Source organism: Mizuhopecten yessoensis, unplaced genomic scaffold, assembly GCF_002113885.1.
Source record: "Mizuhopecten yessoensis strain PY_sf001 unplaced genomic scaffold, ASM211388v2 scaffold673, whole genome shotgun sequence".
NCBI lineage: Eukaryota > Metazoa > Mollusca > Bivalvia > Pectinida > Pectinidae > Mizuhopecten > Mizuhopecten yessoensis.
Window position 1 is genome coordinate 456,369 of NW_018403664.1, and position 8,229 is coordinate 464,597.

Genomic DNA, 8,229 nt, shown 5'->3' on the forward strand with positions numbered 1-8,229 from the left:
GGTATACACTGTTACACAGTCAACAGATTGTACGGTATACACTGTTACAGAGTCAACAGATTGTACAGTATACACTGTTACAGAGTGAACAGATTGTATGGTATACACTGTTACAGAGTAAACAGATTGTACGGTTTACACTGTTACAGAATAAACAGATTGTACGGTATACACTGTTACAGAGTAGACAGATTGTACGGTATACACTGTTACAGAGTATACAGATTGTACGGTATACACTGTTACACATTAAACAGATTGTACAGTATACACTGTTACAGAATAAACAGATTGTACGGTATACACTGTTACAGAGTATACAGATTGTACGGCATACACTGTTACAGAGTCAACAGATTGTACGGTATACACTGCTACACAGTCAACAGATTGTACGGTATAAACTGTTACAGAGTAAACAGATTGTACGGCATACACTGTTACAGAGTCAACAGATTGTACGGTATACACTGTTACATTATAGCATTGTTATGTTTCAATTTAAATCATGTAAAACGTTATCAGTTATGTTTATATTGTGGATGTAGATACTTTGCATTTATATTTGCTGAACATGCATATTACAATAGCTTCACAATAATAATGTTTTAGTAAATATTTTGTTCATGCTTTAATGTTAGATGTGTTTATTCATTGCCAAATATTTTTGTTCTGTGTAATGATTGAAAAGAAATGGACCACATTTAAATTATAGTGCTGTATGTATGTGCCTTGTGATTAGATTATAATTTTGTTTATTTTTAAAATTAAATACTGTTTTAACTCACCTATCAACATTGTGGTGTATGTATTACTTTGTAAACTACACAAGTATGTATAACTTCTCAACTACATACTGTAAGTATGTAAGAAATTATACAAATTTGCTGTACATACCATCTGTGCATAAGAGAAAGAGAATACTGTGGTGTAATCAGAACAGCAATTCAAAATCCCAAACTAACGATGAACAGAGGAGGATTTACATAGAGAACCTTAAAAGTGTCGCATCAAAGAAATGTCTCTTCCTCAAAGAGAGCCATTGTAGCGATACAAAAGCAAGGCACACGAATGAGCATAATGAACCTTCATACCACACAAAGAAATTACTTTGTTTCCCAATGAGATCATGACAGAACCATAAAACTTAGCCATAATCTTCAGCTTGCATGCATCTCTTGAAATCCTGTTGTAATTTTTTCCATCATCAGTTGACATCTATCACAGAAATCGAGATATTCGAAGCAAGCCATTGGATACCAAATCAACTGCGACATGTTAACGTGATTTGGGGGAAATCTAGATGTTACTATGAAAAAAGGGAAAGTTCACTATAGGAAAATTGAAGTCACCCACCTTGCCGCACAGCTCCAAGCTATGCCATCCCTTTATGTCATATTTTTAAGTAAAGATGGAGAAAAGGGGCTGCTGTAGAGTAGGTTGTGTCCTTTACCTCTAAATTTTATTTAAAATATATGTATATTATAATAAAACAAGCTTTTAGAATATCTATCAGTACCACTTTACTGCCTTTAAAGTTTCCAAGATTGTCAATAGAAAATTAGCTTTTGTAGTAAGATTTGTCTCAGAAATTCAGAAAATTAGGCAAAATACCAAAGAAAAATTTACATTAGGCCCATGGAAAAGTAAGAGAAGAAAAAGAGCAGGCGTTCCGGAAGGTTAAGCGTCTTCTGCTTCACTGACAACATCGTGATATCAATAAAAATGAAATCAAGTAGTATTACGTCCATAAAACGAGAACCAGGATAACAATGAAACACACTAATGAGCATAATCAAAACCATCGACCATCATATCAAAGAAAGAAATAGCATATTTCTCTATGAGTTCATGATGGCGAACAAAATAGTTGCTCAAAGTCTTCATCGATCAGCATCTCTGCATCAGAGCAAGTTATGGAATACCAAACCAACTGCAACTTAAAAATACAATAAGTTTGGGAAGCAAAGAGGTTACTATAAAGAAAAGAAAACTTCACGATCGGAAATTCGAACTCGTCACGCTCATGGTAGGACTTCCTAGTAAGCTGTCCATGTTAATCGTTAAAACTCCAGAAAAACCCATCGTACGACTTCCTAGTAAGATGTCGATGTTAATCGTTCAAACTCAAGAAACCCCATCGTACGACCTATTAGTAAGCTATCAACGTTAATCGATCAAACTCCAGAAAAACTCATCGTACGACCTATTAGTAAGCTGTCGATGTTAATCGTTCAAACTCCAGAAAAGACCATCGTACGACTTATTAGTAAGCTGTCCATGTTAATCGTTCAAACTCCAGAAAAGAATATCGTACGACTTCCTAGTAAGCTGTCGATGTTAATCGTTAAATCTCCAGAAGAGCCCATCGTACGACTTCCTAGTAAGCTGTCAATATTAATCGTTAAAACTCCAGAAAAGCTCATCGTACGTATTCTTAGTAAGCTGTCCATGTTAATCGTCCAAACCTCAGAAAAGGTCTTCGTATGACTTCTTAGTAAGCTTTCCATGTTAATCGTTCAAACTCCAGAAAAGCTGCTCGTACGACTTCCTAGTAAGCTTTTAACGCTAATGTCAGTATAATGTGACTTGATAGAGTGTCATGGTACCGTGTTCGATTCAAAACATTTCAGTGAGTTCGCGCTTTAAAGTTACATTTGAGTGCCCCTACCATCAATGGCCACTGTCTTCATGTGAACTAAGCTGCTGCAAATATATATCCTTAAAAAACCAGTGATATAGATACACTTCATTTTATTATGATCAGGACTCAACAAACACTGGACGTCATATACTTACGTAAAATAAATGAGTTTGCTCGTTTTGCTCTGACTAGAACCTAGACAGAGCTCATCTTTTCGGGTGAGTTCTCTTTGATAAAATTGACCTCTAAATCAAAATGTTCTGGCTTGAATGTACACTTCTCCTCTCGAATCAGTCGTCTAATAAAATTCATAAACAGCTGTGTGGCTGTGTGGCAAAATAAAGTCCGTTAAACGATGTCTGGATCATCTTAGATATTTAACTTGATAAAGCCAATAAGCAAAGCTCTGGCTGTGTGACAAAAACAAATTCATAACAAAACTTTCGACATACTTAACAAACTAAACTTCGGCAATAGCTATGTGGATATGTCACATAATGAAGTTCATAAACAGTCATCTGGATATATTTTGATATTTTTTTTACATATACATGTTCAAAACACAAAGAGGTCCAGGCGGACTTTCGGCATGTGTTAACATTTATTGAATTGGTTTTTGTAGGAGATTTTGATGTTTGGTGTACACATCACATGCTTTCTTTAGTGTGGGATTCCATCTATTATTGGCATGGATATCTAGAATAGACATATCGTCGATAAGTTTGATTTATGTCCACAGGGTTATTTAACATCCCGACAAATCCCAAAATACTTTTGAAAATTGATATCGTTATTAAAACAAATTTGATCTACAAATATGTTTCTAACCTCTCCGATCTGTGTTAAGTCAATACTGAAGATCAAATAGTAACAACCTGTAACAATAAAAATGGAATCGACTCCTTGAAAAACGAAGTGAGATCAAAACCCATAATCATGAAACCATTCTCATACCCAAATTAAAATTATCAAATTTCTTTTTCTGGTGAAAAATAATAAATGTCAAAGTTAACTTTGTTTGTGATTTGGAAGATTTGTGAAGATACTTTTAGCCAAACAGCGTCTATATGTTTACCTTTTACTCTTGATTTCAGCAGGTAACAAAACATTTGGTTTGTAGTAGATTAATGTATATACGTTATAACTTAAAGCTCTACCGTTATACAATACTAACTGGAATGGAAGCCGATGTTTGCTATTGTGAGATGTTCTGAAACGTTTGTTACATTAACATCAAGAACGAAAATAATAGAAAATATTAACCTGTCATAACATCTTTCAGCAGCTGTAGTTTTCGTACTTGGTCATCAGCGTTTAGATTCTGAATACTGCCAAACCATAGAATCACTTTTGAGTTTTTCTTTCTTTTCTTTGAGAAGTAAAAAAGAAAAAAATCCCGTATAATAACCATAGCTAGCATACATTTCAAATGAAAGAAGATAAATTAATGTCATGCTAAATTGAGTTCACTGATGCCAGCTTCGTAATCCGTAGCGATAGGATTGAGGTCGAGCTTGTCACCATATTCCTCCGAAAGCTTCTTACAGGTGTCTAATAAAAACTCTGAAACAAAGTCAAATGGAGTTTTATTGCAAATCAAACAAATACATACGTTACTTTTGTTACAAATTGATACTGTTTATTAGCCACAATAGACTTCAATGTGGCAATTACAACATTCATATCATGATGTATGTACGTTTTGACTAGATCCTATTGTTTATGCTTCCTAATCGGCTATTGTATTCACAACTTTATCAGATAGTTGCATTTTAACTATTCTGTATGCTACAGATTTATATCGAAAGTTTATAAACCAAATACTTAAGCAATTCTCAGCTAGACTATACGTGCGAGACCGTTTATACTGTAAATAAAGAGGCCATTTGTACTTACCGCGTGAGATATCAATAGGATAAAAAGCAAGCTTATTTTTACTTCTCAAAATTTAGTCAATAAAAAAGCGTGTTTTCTGGCAGTTCCCACTCCCAAGGTCGACTAGGACGGTGCTCGCTGAATCGAATTCCATCATAACCTAAATCCAAATTTCAAAAGTCGTTAGCGCGTTATTATTAGATATGAAGAGTGATAACATTATTTTGGAAGTTAAAACATGCAAGATTTAGAAATACCTATGACAACTATGGCAATGGCTAACATTTCGTTTCAAATTAGAAGTATAATAAGGAGTATAATTTGTTCAGTCAGTAAAAAAATTGAGGAATTCATATTTATTTATTCATCTTTTATCACCACAGTTTGCTCGTTACGCATTCGAATTATGGTTTCCATGCCATATTTTGATTTTACTTTTGATATGTTTCTATATTATTTAGCACTATTGTAATTTAAAATTGTAATAACAAAGCCTTTTTCTCACCGAAGGGTGGGCTTCCAAAATATTCAGTTCACACCTATGAAAAATAGTAGTGTTCGTTTTCCTGTATCACATTTATGATAATAGGTTTTTGATTGAGAGTTCAGTAGATCAACTTGTTAATACAAGGGAAAGTATTGATAAATGTTTAGAAAATCTTGTGAAATGTACGCATACTTTGTTTGATAACTTTTGTGTTCGTAATAGACAGATATCGAACTGTTCATGTGTTTGCCATACTGGAAAGTTAGATAAGAAAGGGCCAGATAAACCTTGGTTCGATAATACTTGTAGATTGTTGTATAATAGATATAAAAGTGCGTTATTGAGTTTTAATGTAGACCGGTCATTGACAAACAGAGTAAGCCTTGCGCAAGCCAAAAAACAGTATAAAGTATGTGAGAGGAAGTTGAAGCGAGCCTATTTGAGAATGGAAGGGAACATGCTGGATCTGTTAAAGAGGAATAATCCTAAAGAATTTTACCGTAATTTTTCTAAGCGGAAGGCCTGTGATACGGGTAATTTATCGTTAACTGATTTTTTTCAATACTTCAAAGGTCTCGCTGATGTACCTATCGTCGAAAGTCGAGGTCATAGTTTGATTGATAGAAATACTGATTGTGTTTATCCAGAGTTAGATGTGGATTTTAGCATTGAGGAATTAACAGATGTAATTAGGGGTTTGTCTCGTGACAAGTCGGCTGGTACTGATATGTTACTTAACGAATACATAATTGAATATAGAGATATTTTTTCCCCTGTTTTGATCAGGTTATTTAATTCTATGTTACATGTAGGATATTTTCCAGAGTCCTGGGCGCAGGGTGTTATTATACCTCTTCATAAAAAGGGGGATAAAAACAATGTGAATAATTACAGGGGAATAACATTAATTAGTCATCTAGCTAAGTTATTTACTTCCTTGTTAAATAAAAGATTATTAAAATGGAGTACAAGAGAGGATATTGTTACCGATGTCCAATTTGGTTTTAAACCTGGGTTTGGTACCAGGGATGCTATTTTTACATTACATAGTTTAATAATAAATACATTAGAACAAAACAAAAGGCTGTATTGCGTATTTGTAGATTACAGCAAAGCTTTTGATAGTGTAACACATGATAAACTTTGGTATAAACTTTGGAAAAGTGGTGTTAGTGGCAGACTGCTAAATGTAATTAGATCTATTTATGATAATGTTCGTTCTTGCATAAATTTAAATGGTAAATTGTCTACTATGTTCGATTTACATGTCGGTTTATTACAAGGGGAATCGTTATCGCCCATGCTTTTTTCATTATTCGTTAATGATATGGAGAGTGAGTTTTTAAATTCCAATTGTCAAGGTTATGAACTACAATTGATTAATCTGTTTATGTTAATGTATGCCGATGACACAGTTTTGTTTTCGGAAGATGTTAACAATCTTCAGCACATGCTAGATTGTCTGCAATGTTACACTGATAAATGGAATTTAACTGTTAATTATGATAAAACTAAAATTGTAATTTTTAGAAAAAGTAAAAGAATCTTACCTACTGAAAACTGGACGTTTAATGGCAAGTCAATTGAGATAGTGGACAAATTTTGTTATCTAGGATTAGTTTTTTATTATAATGGAAGATTCACCGTAGCACAAAACACGTTGGCATCTCAAGGCAGGAATGCTTTTTATCTTTTAAAAAGAAGAATGAAAGATTTTATCCTTAATACTGAAACTAAATTATCTTTGTTTGATACATATGTGACATGCATACTGAACTATGGATGTGAGGTATGGGGTAATTGTTTATCGCCGCAAATCGAAAAAGTCCATCTTCTCTTTCTTAAAGATTTATTAAACGTTAAGAAAACCGTCAATAGTTCTATGGTTTACTTTGAGACAGGAAGTTATTCCTTACATATAAAGCGCAAAGTAGCTATAATTAAATACTGGTTAAATATTTTGAATACAAATAACTGTGTACTAAAAGCATGCTATGATGCACTACTTGAGCTTAATGTCAAAAAGCCGAATTGTAAACTTAACTGGGTTTATCATGTTAAAAATGATTTATATAGAATGGGTTTTAATCATATTTGGGATGTTCAATATGTTCCAAATGAAAAACAATTTGTGGAAATGTATACCCAACGTCTGCATGACGTATTTATTCAGGAATTACGTGGTGCGTTTGAAACATCTTCTAAATGTTATTTATATAGACATCTTGTCGATACTTTTAATATGCAATTCTATTTAGTAAAGCCTTTAACATTTAATACCAAAAAAATGTTGAGTCAATATCGCATGCAGGCGCATTCCCTTAATATCGAATCTGGACGTTATAATGGGGTTCCGAGAGGTCAAAGATTATGTTTTGCCTGTGACAAAAATGATTTAGAAGATGAGATACATTTTATTCTTATTTGTCCTGCTTACTCTGTATTGAGAAACACATACATTAAGCAATATTACTTCCGATGCCCCAGTGTGTATAAATTAATTGAATTATTGTCATGTAAAAGTATTAAAACATTACGTAGATTGGGTCTGTATTTAAAATATGCTACCACCAAAAGAAAAACCCTCGTGTAGTAATATTGCTAAATTATGTATTCTTTTTATGTGATAATTGCTTATATGGAATGGTCCTCCGCCATCATGAAAATTTGAAATATGTTTTGTATTCTATGTATCAATTAACCTATATGGTGATTTGCATTCGGAAATAAAAAACTTAAAACTTAAACTTAGACAGAGGTCATTACGTCAGGTCCCTTCCTTGTCGTAACGATACCAGCCAGGTATGTACTTAGGCGTAGACATCAGACCAACCACCAGTTCTTCCTTCATATTCTTTTTTTTCTGATAGTTTAGGTAAGTATGCAAGATATTTAATCCACATAGGAATCACTGTATAAAATAGATATAGGTTAAGCTATTTGAACAATGCATAAAGCTGAAGAAAATAAATAGTGATGTTTTTACTACTTCTTTATAGAGAAAATAGTAAATAATCATAAAAATACGTCTTTTTAGGTTTTATTTATAACACCTATATAGCAAACACATATTATAGCATGACGTGTTTTTTTACAAGAAATATTGTCAAATTAATAAATAACTGAATAAATTGAATAAACAGCCTTTTCTAATTACAGTGTAGTTTTTAAATTACACACAAACAAAAACAAGAAATTTCACACGGATTTTGTTCAAACTACT